The sequence below is a fragment of the Gymnoscopelus microlampas genome, assembly GCF_963454915.1.
Source record: "Gymnoscopelus microlampas genome assembly, chromosome: 15".
In the NCBI taxonomy this organism is placed as follows: Eukaryota; Metazoa; Chordata; class Actinopteri; order Myctophiformes; family Myctophidae; genus Gymnoscopelus; species Gymnoscopelus microlampas.
Window position 1 is genome coordinate 22,100,760 of NC_139952.1, and position 16,824 is coordinate 22,117,583.

Consider the following 16,824-nt stretch of genomic DNA (forward strand, 5'->3'; position numbering starts at 1 on the left):
ATACTGTTACTGTATGTACTGTAATACCTTCTACTGCACTATGCTACAACTATCAAAAATAGCTGCTTTTACGTTGGTTGTGTCATCATCTCACCATACATGGTGTGAAATTTTGTAGAAACCTTGCTCAAATTTTGCCTCACTCTTATTTTCTTTTTTCACAACCCTCCCTTTTTTGTCGCTCATTGGTAAATCCTGCACGTCCTTTCCATCTGTTTGTGTCTTTGGCTCTGGGGGAAGTCATAGAGAACTGTGTGTTGTGTCTTTGGCCTGGATTACACAGGGGTCGCCATAGGAACCAAGGGAACCTTGTTGCACGCCCCAACTCCTCATTAATAATCTGGATTTTGGTTCGTGTCAGATTTTGTATCCCTCCAGAAAACCACCCTCATCTCAGGAAATGAGAAAACATTACTTCTTTCCCCTCCCTTGAATCAAAGGCCAATCCATTTTAATGCCAACTTTTTTTTTCTCCCTTCCTGGGAAGATTATCCTGGAGTTTTGGGGGGAATGTAAAATGTGTAGCGGTATTGATCTTGTGAAATGAGGTCTCCTCGCACAACTCCAGCAGTAATTCCAAACACCACTTTTTTTTTGATGTGCTCATTTCGTTGGGTGCAAAATCAATCCGTTTGGAAAGTGTGCGCGCCGGCTACCTTGTCAAAAAAGTGAATAGGCAGCCCGGTTATTGATCAACAGAGATGCAGAGTGGGTAGACATGACAATTCTCTACGGGAGGGGAAGCAAGCCAGGATCTCGGAATCCAATCAAGAGCACATTAAACTGCCTTCACATCGCTCTCAACCCACTTTCATCCGCTCAGATGGACAGATTATCTCCACGCATGACTCACTTTACGGCCGTATGCCCAAAACTGTTCCCTCGTATATTTCATGACCCTAAAGCTTCATTCACACCGGACGCTGAGCATTCGCATAGCGCATAGCAGTCCTCCTCTTAGCAGCCATTATAACGGAGGAGTGTTTTCACATGAAGTTTTACATGAAGTCTATTTTCTTTGGCACCACAATGTGAATATTTATAATTGCAATATAATTTGTCACAGAAGGTTAGGCTTAATCTATGCATTTGGCAGGAAACACAGTGTTCTGGATTGCTTATACAATAGTGCTATACATAGGATTCACATGTTACACACACATGGATACAATGTGATGACATACAATTTATTTTACTCCAAAAAACATATTATCCCATGCAGATCACACAAGTGGTGACATGTGGTTAAATGTTAAATGTCATAGTACAGTATGTGATCACATTAGCAACAGGGTTCTAAGGATGGTGATGTCGGTCGGCCCATTGACTAACACGTTGCTCCCAAACAAGATATCTTGAAAACTGCCGGCTTGTCAAGCAATTTGCTGTGCAACATTCAGATCCGCAGATTATGAACCCTACTGATTTTCCTCTTAGCGCCACCCATAGGACAAAATGTCCACTAACACACACAATATCTCAAAATCAAATGGGTGGTTGGATTTTATTCCTTAAGCTCTGTATTGCTGTATGTATTTGTTAATACACGTGCATCACATTTTTAAAGCACCCATTATAATATTGATGCCCATTATAACATTGATGATAAATGCCCCATCTGCTCATGAAATCATTTTCAAATGAATGTTATGCCAGTGAATTACAGACCAAATAAATGTGTATATTAATTGCTATTTTAATCAATGAGAAATGTACAGGTTCTTGTGACATGTCTTGGGGTCCTCTCCTCTATGTAGGAATCACAATTCTATGTGCTTCTTTATTTATTAACTTGGCCAAAGATCAAATGTCTCCTCTCGTGATTGAGTCACTTGCAACCACACCGACTCAAAGACATACTGTAGCTCACATCTTTGACTGCTGCTCATGGACAGGGTTGCCGGATCTGCTTATTATAATTATCCCGCAAGATTTTATTTGAAAATAGCCGATCTACAAGCTCACAACGCGTCGCGATGTGAGCTTGTAGATCTGCTATTTTTAAATAGCTGATGTATATGTTAAAGTGTTCATGTGGCCCATAGTCGCTTCTTTTGGGCTGGTTTTCCTAAACCTGGTTGCTTGTTTCTCTCACAGAATCTGGCAACAGTGCTCATGGACTGTGCTGGGGAATACTTCTGGTGTAAAAGAAGTAACCCTACTGCAACTGATGCACAGAACCAAAGTACACGCTACCTCCGCCTCCGGTGTAAATGCAGGCAAACACCTCTCTCCCTACATTTGCGTTTTGCTTCTCACTCGTGCCTCACAGCAGCCAATCGGTTGACGTAGGTAGGGGCAAGTCGCATTACGCTAATTATGATCAGGTTTCAAAGAGTGACGCGATTGAGTTCAGAGGCCATATTGGACTTTATCTTCATTATGGCTCCGTGGCTGAGGGGTGGGCAGGAGCGGTGGCGTTGATGGGGGCACTGAAGCCTAAATCAGTCATGCCCCGCGGTTTGCCGATTTGCATGAAGACACCGGTGGGGTTCAGCTTAAAAGGACAAGGGTCAGTGGAATAATGGAGAGTCACTCTTTCCTTTTTAATCAGTGGTGGTGTCCTGAGGCTCAGAGAGGGTGTCCGTGCAGAGTTATTGGAAGCTCTTTGCTTTATGTACTCCCCTTCCGCGGATGTACAATCCTGCTGACAATCAGCAGTATTGGATCAGGGGTTGAATACTCTCAACCCCGTCCGGTCCGGTATGAGAATCTGGAAGAAGCCATGGATTCCCTCTCTTGTCCTCTCTTATCATCCCTTTCTTCACATCAAAACTCTGCCACGCCATCATCCTCTATCTTGCTCTCCCTCTTTGTATGGAATCCACGTATGGCCAGTTTTTTTGAATGGCCACACTGACTCACACCACCGGGGGAAAGACAATGCAGAGGGGATGTGCTGTAGTATTGACTAGGGAATGAGAGTGAAAAGCAGCGTCAAAAAGCAAATGTTGAATAGTTGCAAAGGCCAGCAAGGCGCTTCTGGAAGCACAAATGTAAGTGCTGCTGGTGTTCATATTATGGTTACAGCACATTACCTGTACAAAGGAAAGCAATTGGTACAGGCTGAACTGCATGGGCCTGTAGGTATGTTATAATGTTTCTCATTTCGCTCAAACCAAAACCATGGTCACAGACAAAGCTGAGTGCCTATCACCATGAACTCCCAGGCTTTTAAGATTTCAATTGCTGCAGGCTTACAGGGTCATATATAGTTCTGTAGCAGTGTTGGAGCTATACTCTTAAAGCATAGCCTTCACAGTGGTAAAAAAACTAAACAAAACATGATTGATAGCCTCTTAGCATTTTAATCTGGTAATAAGCAACTGCAGAAGCAATCGTGCTCAAGTCTCAAGTTTATTCAGAAACATGACATTCAAGATTTCCTTTACAACTTCCCATGGGAAAATCTGCCAGGTTCAGCCATGGTGACAGATAAGTCTCAGTGTTTGATTGAGGCACTTTGTGTCATTTGGCTGGAGGCATTTAGGTGACTATACTGTAGGTCATTATCGTTAAGTCAGGTTAACACGCTGCCAGCACAAATTGCCCTTTCTTAAAGACCAAAGCCAGGTAATAACCTGACCCATGCCATTACACGGAAAGCTGTGAACCATTATATTGACACTGTTGGAGAGAGATGACCTTTACAGGAGAGAGAAAAAAAGAAGCCGCGTCAAGTCGAAGATCGAAGTGTAAAGTTATCTTTAGGTTGCTATTGTTTTATGGTTGTTGCACTTGATGTGTAACTCCCCCCCCCCCTCTCTCTCTTTCTCCCCCTCCCTTTCTCTCTCTCTTACTCTCTCTCACTTTCACTCCTTGGTGATCCCAGCAGTGTGCAACACTGTAGACACTATGGACCCGGGATTGATTTTAATCAGCGGTGGCACCAAATCAATGGGACTTTATTACCCCTAGGAGGAACCGTGGCAATGACGCTCAGCCCCCCAAGAGAACTGTACTTTCACCAGCACTCACCATCCGATCCGCTATAACGCCCCTCAGGGAGCACCTAGTGTGGGATTTGTATTTTTTATTTATTTTTTATCGCACCTAGTAAATCTCATTGCCGGGGTCTGCTGCTGAAAACAGGACGGTTTTAGGCCACGCGGCCGATGACGGGGGAAATTTGAGAACGCCATTCCACATCGTAAATACAGTACATTACCTTATGGTACGTTCATGCCTTGCCAAATGTGGTAATGCCGTTAGGATTGGATGCACAAAGGGGACAGATGTACGACACAGCGAGGCCATTTATTTCCGCTCATGCTCCTGTCAGCGTGATAAAACAGTCTCGCTCTCATTTATTGTCGGGTGTTTTGTGTGCGGCAGGCATTCTTTTGACAAACAACCTGGTGGTGGTATTAGAACTCAGCATGTTGTATTAGGAGCCATTTAGAGGGACCGGCAGAACCTATCCCCCACTGCTCACAGAGCCCCGGGTGCGGTGCAGTTGCCTTGGTGACCGCCCGGGTAACCAACTCTGATTAATAGCACTTTGTTAATTGTGTTACGACCACAACTGTTGTGGTAGAGCGATTGTTGTGAGCGTGTGTATGTAGGGTGTATGTGTGCGGTGTATGGGTAGCATACCATATAAGCATACATGATCAAATTCACATGGGGGCTAAACAATTACTAGCCCCCCCCCCCTCATATCACCCTGCATCCCCTCACCACAGGTATTTGGTCAATGATATATGAGGTGAAGCTAATACTGTTCTCACCAACCCAATGTCCTGATTACAAACAATTATTCACTGTTACTTACAGTAATAAAAGGGTAATGGGGCCTCATAAATCTGCTCGCTGTTTGCTCCCCTCCACTCCTGGGAGGCGTTGCCAGGGGGCCCACTGGGAGACGCGGGGAGGCTGGGTGAACGAGGGTCACGAGGTCACCACCAGCCTCCCCGCAGTTGACCTGGTTACCGTAATAGATCACGGTCTGTGTTCATGCCGAAAGACATAAACATGTGCTTGGTGTTAAGTAGTCATGGTGCTGTTGCAATGATACTTCGGAAGGATTTATTTCCTATATACCAGGAAGCAAATGGGCGGGGACTGGGGAGGGAGGTATAGCAAGGACGGATGGAGGTAAAGAAGGAAGGAGGGAAGTGAGGTCAAAAAGAGAAAGGCATTGATCTAAGGAAGGAAGAAACGAGGAGCAACCCCCTCCCCAATGTATTTGTTATGCCAACTCCCGATGTCCCCACAAACTTGTGTGTGATCTTGTCACTGCTGACCCCTACTGGATGTACTTTGGCGGTATAGATTACTGTACAGTATGTAGTCTCTCTGATGAGCAGTGGTGTAAAGTAACTAAGTACATTTACTCAAGTACTGTACTTAAGTACAGTTTTGAGGTACTTTCACTTTACCGGAGTATTTCCAATTGTCTGTACTTTTACTTCTACTCCACTACATCTCAGAGGCAAATATTGTACTTTTACTCCACTACAATTATTTGAAAACTTTAGCTACTAGTTACTTTGCAGATATAAATTATTATATTATAAAAACATACATTAACCACTTTAGCCCTATTTTATACCTAGGCTATTTGAAAATAGCCGATCTACAAGCTCACAACGCATCGCGACGCGTTGTGAACTTGTAGATCTGCTATTTTCAAACATTTTAATACTTTTGTACTTTTACATAAGTCATTTTTTTATTCCAGACTTTTACTTGTGACAGACTACTTCTACATTGCAGTATTGATACTTTTACATTTTGAGCACTTTTTCCACCACTGATGGTGAGCAGTAACCTGGGAACGGAAGCTTTTAAGGCAAATAATGAACTAGTCTGTACATGAGTGAAAGTCACGTAAAGGCTGCGTTCTCAATGCACTGTGCTGGGATCAGAAAGAAGAAAAACGCATGCTTCTTAGTGCACATACAGTACAGCCAGATTACGGTGTGCAATGCAGACGCTGTCATGATTTATGACCTTTATCTGCTTGACCCAGTATGCATGCGGTGAATAACTCGGCTACGTAAGAATATTAATATCCGTGATACGATCGACTACTTTATCAGAGAGACTGACGTCTGTGCACAATGATACGAGATGCATGTTCTATTCTATTCTGTTCTTGTCCTTGTTCCATATCTTCTGGTCACGTCACGTGTCCACTGTCCAATACTGTGTATATATATTTCCCTATGTGTGTATTAAACTAAATTAAATTAGACCTGATGAAAGGGCATGCATGAGCAACAGATCTCAATCACGTGACTCTGTGATTTATGAACCTGTGCATTATTTAAAAAGCCACACCCCCTCTCATCTCAGTAAGCCATTCCTCAACTCCACTTTACACCTCCAACAGTACATGCATGTACACAAGCATGCTTGGAAACGCATGCTCTCTCTCTCCCACGCTATTCCTTCCTCTGTTCTATCCTCTCTCGTCATCCCATGCCTTTCCTCTCTCCATCCTCCCTCCATCCTCCTTCTCTCTCCTTTTCTCCTTCACTCTCATTCTCATTCCTCTCACTATTCCTCCATCCCTCTCTCTCTCCCTCCCTCATACAACTTCCTTCACTTTCTGCTTCACTATATCCCTCTATCCACTATCTCCCCCACTCTCACCTTCTCAGAGAGAGAGAGAGAGAGAGAGAAACCAGAGGCCGAGATGCAGAAGAAAAAATAGCAACTCATGTATATATTACAGAGCTAATCCTTTGTAAATCACTTATTAAGCGCCTTTGTAAAGCAGGGATAAAATGATTAGGGGGCCATTTCAAGGGGACCCCCCTCCCCCTCTCTTCCTCCTTCACTCTCTCTCTCTCTCTCTCTCTCTCTCTCTCTCTCTCTCTCTGTCTCTCCCACATACACACATGCACACACACAAACCACCACCATCTCACTGATACTGATTGCCAGGAAACACTTAGCATCAAATTGACCTGAAAGTATTGTGTGGCAAGATTGAGGAGGGGTGCAAAATGGGGGAGGGTACAGGAAAAACAGGGATGGAGAGATGGACGGACGGGAGGGAAGGAGGGTAGAGGTATAGGAGGGGGTGTGTGTGGGGGGGGGGGGTGCTTTAGTCATTTATGAAAGCCGACTCATCCAGGGGAAGAGGCCTTTGATGGACTGTGTGTCCAATGCTCCAAGGACAGGTTGGAGGAGGTGGTGGAGGACTGGGGTTTTGTGTGTGTGTGTGTGTTGGGGGGGGGAGGCATGGTGCGAGGAGCAGGAGGGTGGGGGGGTAGGTAATGGGATAAGTGGGCCATTTGATTCAATTGCGCTCCACGTCAAACACGTGTTCCATTCCGCTTGGTTTGGCTCAAACCACGGTCGGGGCCCCTGCCTGCGACTCACACCTATATGCAAGCATGCGCGCACATGCACACAGAGACACTCACTCACTATAGTGCGGGCACACTCAGACATGTTGGCTATGCTTTCGATGCACACAATGCACGCTTGCGTACTACGGTATGCACACGCGAACGTGCCTGCGAATACTAACGGTCGATAAATAGCTTGAATATCAACCTACGGCATGAGCTAATGTGCTCGCGTTGATGCATTTCTCTGTTTGACACACACACACACACACGCATGTTTGTATTACTATACTTGTGAGGACATCAACATTTTAGGAAGCCGATTTTATGATTGATTTATGATTTCTTTGGGGCATTTTTAACCGTAAGTCTAAAGCCGAAAAATAGCAGATCTACAAGCTCACAACGTGTCGCGCTGCGACACGTTGTGAGCTTGTAGATCGGCTATTTTACGGTGTGCGCCATCGCCGCACAACTGAGTATAAAATGGGAAAAATCGACATCCTGACTCCTAAACCTAACCTCTAATTGTCTAATCCTAACCCCAACCTGAATCTTTTTCTAATTGTAAACGTATCTCTCCAAAAAAAAAATCGACCATAAAACAACCATTTTTCTTGCGAGGACCAGGAAAATGGTCCTCACAACGTCTATTCCTCAAATTCTACTATACTTTTGACGTTTGGTCCTCAGAAGTATAGTAATACACACACACACACACACACACACACACACACACACACACAAACCTGCATTTGGTTTGGCCCATTAACCATGTTGAGAAGGAGAGGAGTCAGGGGCAGCAGAGTGTCTCTTATTTCTAACAATCAATCATACATTCTTAGCCAGATAGCATATCCAACTGAGCAAGCTGCCAACCACACAGAGAGGAGGGGAGAGGGGGACCGCAACGCTGTGTGTGTGTGTGTGTGTGTGTGTGTGTGTGTGTGTGTGTGTGTGTGTGTGTGTGTGTGTGTGTGTGTGTGTGTGTGTGTGTGTGTGTGTGTGTGTGTGTGTGTGTGTGTGTGTGTGTGTGTGTGTGTGTGTGTGTGTGTGTGCGCGTGCGCACGTGGCGTTTTCAGGAATGTTTCTGTTCTGGCATTGCTGCCATTTCCAAAAGGGTTTCCTTTGGGGATTAGAAAGGAGTGCACCACATATTAATTAATGTTGGACTCATTTCCACCACATTTTTTGGAGGAAAAAGACACACATTTCAGAATGATCTGTTGGCAGCAGTGTCCACTAATTACTTATATATATACAGTACATCCGAACCTGCAGTGTGCACTGTGCCATAAGTGAGTAGGGCAGGGATGTAGTTTCATATTAATGCACCTGTTCATTTATTAATGCGTTGTTGTGCTTGCTCAGGGCCACATATTCAATAATGACCAGTTATGCCCCGCGGCCGTCGTTCTGTCTACTTCTGATCTGGACCACGGCATGTCCATGTAGGCATAGAAGAGGAAAGTGAAGCAAGTGTACTCACTCACTCACTGACACGAGCACTGACTACATAGTCTGTGTATATAGTTGGATAATATACATTAGATAGGAAGGGAAAGGAAGTATTTACTGGTCCCCAGGGGTGGGGAAATGACGCGTCATCCCAAAACCTATATACCACTTGTGCAAGGACGCGCTGTGATTGGCCGATACGCTTGTGCAAGGATGCGCTGTGATTGGCCAGTAGCCACTTTGAGTGGCAGTTGGGGCAAACGCTCTCACCAAAAACATGATTTACTATTCTGTCCCTATCGGTACATAACTCGAACGGCGCTGAGTCAGCCCAAGTTCGCTTGAGACGCTGCGCCTCCGTCGCGGTCCAAAACTATACGGGCTAAAAAAAATAGCCCGCGGTTGTTGTAGGCAGAGGCACTTCCGCGTTGGCCACAGAAGGGGGGCGTGGTTATAGCACAAGTTGTATAGGCTTTAGTATGTCGCGGAAATGACTCCTCTGCCCAGCAAAATGGCTGTTCAGATGGGCACACGGGGGCAGCTGTCCGGGGTTAAGTGTCTTGCTCACGAACACTTCGTCAAGTACAGTAGACTGGCTGAGCTGAGGGTATAGAACCGGCGACCTTATGATTCCCCAGACGTCTTCTGTCTATACCCGCCCATCTAGGCCACGCCTACAACTGTCTACAAAGACATACAACGTCATGTTCAGCTACACATGTGAATTGAAGAAGACAAGCAACGTTTTAAAAGTGTTCTGTTTGACTGACCTCTGCAGTGCCTTGCAGACTGGCTCACAGTGATCACCAGAAATACAACTTTGGTTGATGAAAAACATAGGATGATGCTGATTCTTCAGAACAGCTTTGAATATAACCATTTATTGTGACCTTTATGCCCTCTCCCCCCCAATAACCCACCGCACCACACACACACACACACACACACACACACACACACACACACACACACACACACACACACACACACGTGTGCCTGCACGTGCGCATCTGTACAATATATGTTAGTGGGGTGATGTGTTAATCCAAGAATTGCAACACAGTGGGGAATCACATTCCTTTTAATATTTTTACATTACAAATACATGAAGATGATTTACATCTGATTGGCACAAAGTTAACATAATGATGCCTAATGTATGTATGAGGTGTACACCAGTAAAACTCGCTGAACATAGCGAGATACATTTATCACACCAGCCAGTATAAATATTCCACGTTGGAAGGAAACTGGTGATAAGCTGTGCTTACTGATGAAAAACAACATTACAGTACATACCACCAGTGAACCCATGAATATAATATGAAGTGGCATTGCTGATCGAGTCAGAGAGACACACATTTATTACGCCATTAAGACCTTCACAGATTTTCTTTCTTTTTTTGGTTGGTCATAACATCGTTGGATGGATCTGAAATTGTTGTACATTATACATTAGTGATACTGTCCGTCATTTCATTTAATAACTAAAATGTAGATTTGGGGGTAATTGCCGACGTGCTATAAAAATATAACAATCATAACGAGGGGTATTGGGGTTCGTGTGTGTGACCCAGGCACATAGCAAGGAATTGAACGTTGAAGCCTGGTGAGTTTATTAACCTATTAAGACCTGAAGCCGATTCTACAATGTCTTCTAAATCCCAACAGTATTCTGAAAAAAATGTTTCTATATCAGTGGTGCTCAAACTTTTTCATGTCAAGGACACACAAAAATGATATGTATTTGGCCGCCGTCCCTATCTCAAAATATTTTGTTCCAGGGACCCCCCAGAAGCAAGGATTTGAGTTAAAAGTGTTCGCTTTAAAATAATATATTCAAAGAGTTGCATACATTTTCACAATTTTCCAAAACTAGCAGATCTACAAGCTATAAGTGCGGCACTCGGTGTCGCGCTATGAGCTTGTATATCTGCTATTTTTTAATAGCTAAAGTGCAAAATATTGCTTTTTAACTCAAATCAAAAAATGACACAGATGCGTCCCAGGTCTTAACCAAAGGGGAGCTACAAAAACAGGGAGTAAGAGTGGTGAGGCCAGTCAGTTGGGCTTTCCTGCTGGAGATCGGTGACCCCCCCCCCAAGCTCCTGGCGCATGTCGCTTGATATGACTTATGCGGGAGTGTTGTGCCAGGACCTTGCCCTGGGCCTGAAGTGAAATGGGGGGCATTGGGGTGCATGTCATGCCGGTTGGGTCCAAGCTGGCCAGGTCTTACTGTTAGAGTTTTTATGTGTGTGTGTGACCAAGGCACACAGCAAGGAAGAGGTGGAATGAAGGTTGAAGCCAGCAAGGGGGTATGGGGCTCTGCTGACCGCCACGACTCAGCTGACGGGATCACGGGAAGCATACGTAAAGGCTGCTTAAGAACTGGCGAAGAGTGACGTGCAGAGTAGACCAGGTTCTTGTAGAGTTTGGAGGTGATTGCAGATGAGAGGCAGGTGCGTTGAGTCATGCCGTGGAGCTGTCAACACCCGGGGTGCTGAGCGCAGAGTTTATTATTCCAAAGTTGTTGTTTTTTTTGTTTTTTGCTCAAAGTTTCTTTATTGGTGTTTTCAAATTGCGTACAAGGTCAATAAGACAAAAGCATACAAAAAGAATATATGATTGTTACCCCTCCCACCCTCCGAAGTTCCCTCTCCGAAAGAGCCACAACCCTGCTGTACCATTAACAGAAAAGGCAATACATACAAATAGACACAGATACTCAGAATGAAAATAAAAGTTATTGTTCCAAAAGTGTATCTGTGGAGTCATGTGCTTACTATCGAGGTCAAGAAAACTAATGAGATCACCCCGAATGCCATAGAAATGTGTGCATAATGCACTTTACATTTGAAACAAATCTGAAAGTGCTACATTAAACATTTGCATAAAAACATCACACCACTCTAACGAGATCTAAATAAATAAAGGAAAATCTCATTGGAACTTCCTGGCAAAATAAAGGTGTATAAAGGTATACAACTATATAAAATAAAGGGCAACCATCAAGGTCGCGAAGCCCATGGAAACACTAAAATGAGGAAAAGTAAATCAAGTATTAATGCCATTCTGGTTTTGTCAGGCCTGATCACACTCAACTGTTTTTCTCCTTCCCATCCTTTGCCACACAGGTTGTAGTGCGCAACTGCGCATCACTACCAGGGTTGCCAGATCTGCTTATCATAATTTCCCCGCAAGATTTTATTTGAAAATAGCTGATCGACAAGCTCACAACACGTCGCATCGCGACGCGTTGTGAGCTTGTAGATCTGCTATTTTCAAATAGCTGATGTAATATGTTAAAGTGCTCATGTGACCCATAGTCGCTTCTTTTGGGCTGGTTTTCCTAGACCTGGTTGCTTGTTTCTCTCACAGAATCTGGCAACACTGATCACTATACATGCCTGGCTGTCATCTCACATTGGACGTTTATTTCCCACCACCTCAAGGTCAATGCAGACAGGACTGAGCTTCTCTTCTTAACTGGAAATTCCTGCCCCCCTGCAGGATATTTCCATTTCCATCGACAAAACCCTGGTGGCTTCTATTGCAAATGTCAAGAGCCATGGGAGTGGTCCATGGACAGTCAACAGCGATCACTCGATCCTGTAGGTTTGCACTGTACAACACCCGGAGGATTAGGCCTGTCACAATGCATAATCGTTTAATCGCAATTATTTTATATAACCGCAATTATAATTGCATAATCGTCATAATCAATTCCATGTTTTAAAAAAATCAAAAAAAGGCAAGAATAGTGGAAATAGCAGATCTATAAGCATCGCGATGCGACGCGTTTTGAGCTTATAGATCGGCTATTTCCACTATTAATGTTTATTTTTAAGTATAAACGAATTAAATATGTGTTATTTGTCATATCTGCTCTGTGCAACTTTGTTTACGAAAGCCAAACAGAAATGTAATTTTTATTCATGATATTCCATTAATTTTCAACGACAGAAACACAATTAAATCGTTATTCGTAATTATTTGAGTGATAATGAATCGTCAACTTAAATTTGTTATCGTGACAGGACAGCCCTAGGGAGGATCAGACACTTCCTCACTAAGGAGTCTGCCCAGCTCCTTATCCAAGCCTTCAGTCATCTCCAGGCTTGAATATTGCAACGTCCTTGCTGGCTTGTCAGCATGCTCACTCTAACCCTGCGTTTTAACAGCGGGCAACTCCGGGCGATCGCCGGCTCTCATAGACTTTCATTATATTTTTGGGCGACGTCGCCCAGAGTTGCCCGCTGTTAAAACGCAGGGTAACCCTTTCAAATGATCTTGAAGGCGGTCTGGTCTTCAACCTCCCAAATCTTCACCTCTCACACTTTTTGCATTCCCTTCAGTGGCTTCCAGTTTCTGCCCGCATCCAATTCAAAACACTAGTGATATTAATATTAATAAATAATAATAATCATAATCATAATACACTTATTTATACGTCAGGTTTGGACCTGTAGTATAAATAACGTGGCCCTCACACCTACGTCGCACCGCCGATCCGACCAATATGTCTGAGTCATAGTGTCGAGGGCTTTGTCAGAGTACCCGTTGTACCCGTCTATGGAGATCTCTGTATCTGTCCGTCTACCTGTGTCCCTTTTATGCCCATATTTAGATCCCTGATGTCATTAGTATATGACAATACCCTGCGTATCGGGTTTGTTTATGGTTATGTCTGAGTCAGAGTGACGTGGCCATGGTCTGCCGCCTGGCCGGCCCTCCCAGTAAATAAGATTTTAAAATGTTTATGGAGCTAGCAAGCCTGAGGTCCAATGGCAGGCTGTTCCAGAGTCAAGGCAATCAAGCCGTGATCAAGACGCTCCAAGCGTCGTAGACTCTTCTCCCTCCTGGCTGTAGAATGAAGGATGGTAGACCCCTATTTTAAACCACAGTCTGAAAACCACTTCAGACTCTACCTCGACCCCTTGCACTGCATATTCCTTCTATCACTTCTTGTCGCCTTTTTTTTTATTTGATGAATGCTAGTTGTGCTATGCAGATGTATGTTGCTTACCTGTTAACATATTTTATGTTATTTAGATTCACACACTGCTTGACCACAAATGCTGAGAATGTTATTTAGATAGCCTGTTGTTAAGACAGATGCTAGCATTGATGTTTGCTTGGTATACTAGTTACTTGTACTTAATTGTTTTTCTTTGCGCTCTAATTACGTGACCATTTACTCTGTCATTTGTTGATTAGGGTTCATGCCACTTACTCTGATTTTGCTTTCGTTAAGTGGCTCTGGATCTGCTAAATGCCTGGTGTTTGTAGTTGGTGGTGCTGTGGTCACACGATGTAAGATGATGCCACTAGATCTTCTGGCCACGATTGTAGGCACACTACATAGTTCAAGTGACTCCTATAGATCATGCGGTCATATATTAAATATTGCGGTCACAAGATTACGTTCAGTTAGTTATTGATGTTCTAGCCAAGACATGAGACATGACCACGAGATCCTGATCTTGTGGCCTTGAGATATATGACATGGCCACTGGAGTTATAGAGGCCACTAGGTAAAGATCTTGTGGCCACAAGATCAAGATTGCGTGTTCATGTCTCAAAGGGATATTTCACTTTCAAACATGTTTGAGGTCATTTTAACATCTACTCAGGCTGAGGACCCCAGACAGTTTTTAAGTTGCTTGATTCAGTATTTAGTATTTATTTTTTAAATATATATTTTTTAAATGAAAGAAATTCAATAGAATACAAAACATTTATAATATCAATGAAAAAAAGTAATTGAAAAAAACAACACAGCCCCTTCCACGCATTAGGACAATATCCATTACCGGAACCAAGGACGGGTGTTTTCGATGAATCTATCATGGTTAAAATTTTAAAAAGTTTTAAGTTACAATGGGTTTGTATAGGAAGGGGGCGTGTTGTCAGAAAAGAATAATATCAAATATCTAAATACTGAATCAAGCCACTTAAAAACTGTCTGGGGTCCTCACAAAAGCCAGGGTAGACGTTAAAATGACCCCAAACATGTTTGAAAGTGAAATATCCCTGTAAGTGATGTCCACGACACACTAACTAGTTTTGATCTTGACCTTGGGTTGTGACCTTTGACCTTTCGACCCAAAAGTTAATCATCTCGTCAGGGTTTCAGGTCTTTGTTCTTTTATTTTCCATGTTTGACAGCCGAGTTTCATCCATCTTTGACAAGGTGATTATTTATTAACTAGCGAGGTATCCTAGCTCGTGGTGACACTTTCCCGTGTGCTGATTGGTGAGCTGCTGTATATGCCCTAGGGCTTATACGGTTTATCACCCTCTCTCATTTTATCACTCCCCTCATCCATGGCAAATAAAGGCTGGGTAAGCGATAAGTCTGCTTACCATTACGGCCTTATTCCCATCGGATCATTCTCACTACCCTCCACAATAACATGAGATCTATCATGTAAATAATTCATGGCTATCTGAATGGTATGGCTACAATCCATCTGTATTCTGTATTATGCAGAATCCTTTTCAGTGTCACTAAGCACATGCTGTGATTCATTGAGTTTGCCTATTTAAACAAGATACCACAAATATGAATTATATATGTGAATTCTGAAAACTCCCAATTGAAGCCAAACACTAGAGATGGTACATTATTAATGCAGACATACATGCTCCACGACAAAGATACACAGTGTTTGTATGTCTCATCCGTCTAATGGAGTAGAGTATGTAAGTAGGCAATACTCGGGGGATAAGCTTTACTTCTCCAGTGACAGGGTACAGTCAAAACACAGGCACAAGTACAAGCAGGGTACAACAATATAAGCCACAGGGTTGCAATACTTACGGAACAAACAAGATATAAGTACAACAGATTTACTCACAATAATTGAAACAAGACAACTGACTGATAGAGGACAGGGCTTTTATGCACATACATGATAGGACACTTGAACACAATGGAAAGTTAGCACAGGTGGGGCTGATTACAGTAACTATGGCCCACACAGGGACATGCAGGACAAGGTGACACCTGGTGGACAGGTAGGGAAGCTGACAGGGGGCAGACCATGACAGTCATTGACCATTATCACTGCGAGGCAACAACATCAAAATGTGCCTGTTTATTCATCATCAACATATATCAACAATGTGTTTTCTGTTGCAGTCCTGACTTTTTTTTTTCTTGTTTTTTTCTGGCTGTCTATCTGTCTCTCACACACACACACACGCACACGCACACGCACACGCACACACACACACACACTTGGGGGTATGGCCTTTACCTTTTAGTGTTTGCAGTGCTTATTGGAGCGTGCCGTTTACACTGCTGCCCCGGCTCTCAACAATGACCAGCAGCATGGACCCCATTTAGTTAAGAGCCCATAGAAAACCTCAAGGCAAAACACACAATGGGAAAGAAAGGGAGAAGGCGGCGGAAAGCGAGACGGGGGCAATCAGACGAGCAGGCCCGAACAGAGACGGGGGTAACTGAGATGAAGTGAGAGATGAGGAGTCGGTGTCTGGTAGATATCGTGGAGTTTGAACCTGTTCTTGTGGTCCGACCATCTCTTCCCATGGCCGCAGGGTGAACTCTGAACCCATCTTGCTTTCCTTTCGTACCCCCTCGGATGAAGATTGCCTTTTCTCTCTCTGTCTCCATGCTTGATCTCACATTCTAAAAGAGCACTTTGATATGGTTACCTGTATGAGCCTCATTTTGGTTCTGCATCGGCAATGATAAATCTCCTGTCCTCTGTCACACTTACGGACTCAAATCTACATCGCCCAACAGACTGTGCCGTTTCATTTTTGTCTTGGTAGCTCGTTTAACCCATTAAGACCTGAGGCCGCGGACACCCATCTCAAAATATTTTGTTCTAGGGCCCCCCCAAAAGCACACATTTTCAAGATTTTTCAAAAATAGCAGATCTACAAGCTCGTAGCGCGGCACTCGGTGCCGCGCTATGAGCTTGTAGATCTGCTATTTTTGAATAGCCAAAGAAATCTAAAAATGACACAGATGCGTTCCCGGTCTTTATGGGTTAAAATAATAAAAGTTCCAGACATTCCTCTGTGACTCTGG

At 43.7% G+C, this 16,824-nt stretch overlaps 1 protein-coding gene across 1 annotated transcript in view; it reads left to right on the forward strand.

The window, feature by feature from the left end:
• Positions 1–16,624, forward strand: part of trappc3 (trafficking protein particle complex subunit 3) — a 787,905-nt gene extending 771,281 nt beyond the window's left edge. Inside the window, exon 6 of the transcript XR_014602411.1 lies at positions 16,581–16,624. The gene's annotated coding sequence lies outside the window, so the exon portion shown is untranslated. The remainder of the gene's footprint in view (positions 1–16,580) is intronic.
• Positions 16,625–16,824: the final 200 nt, after the last annotated feature.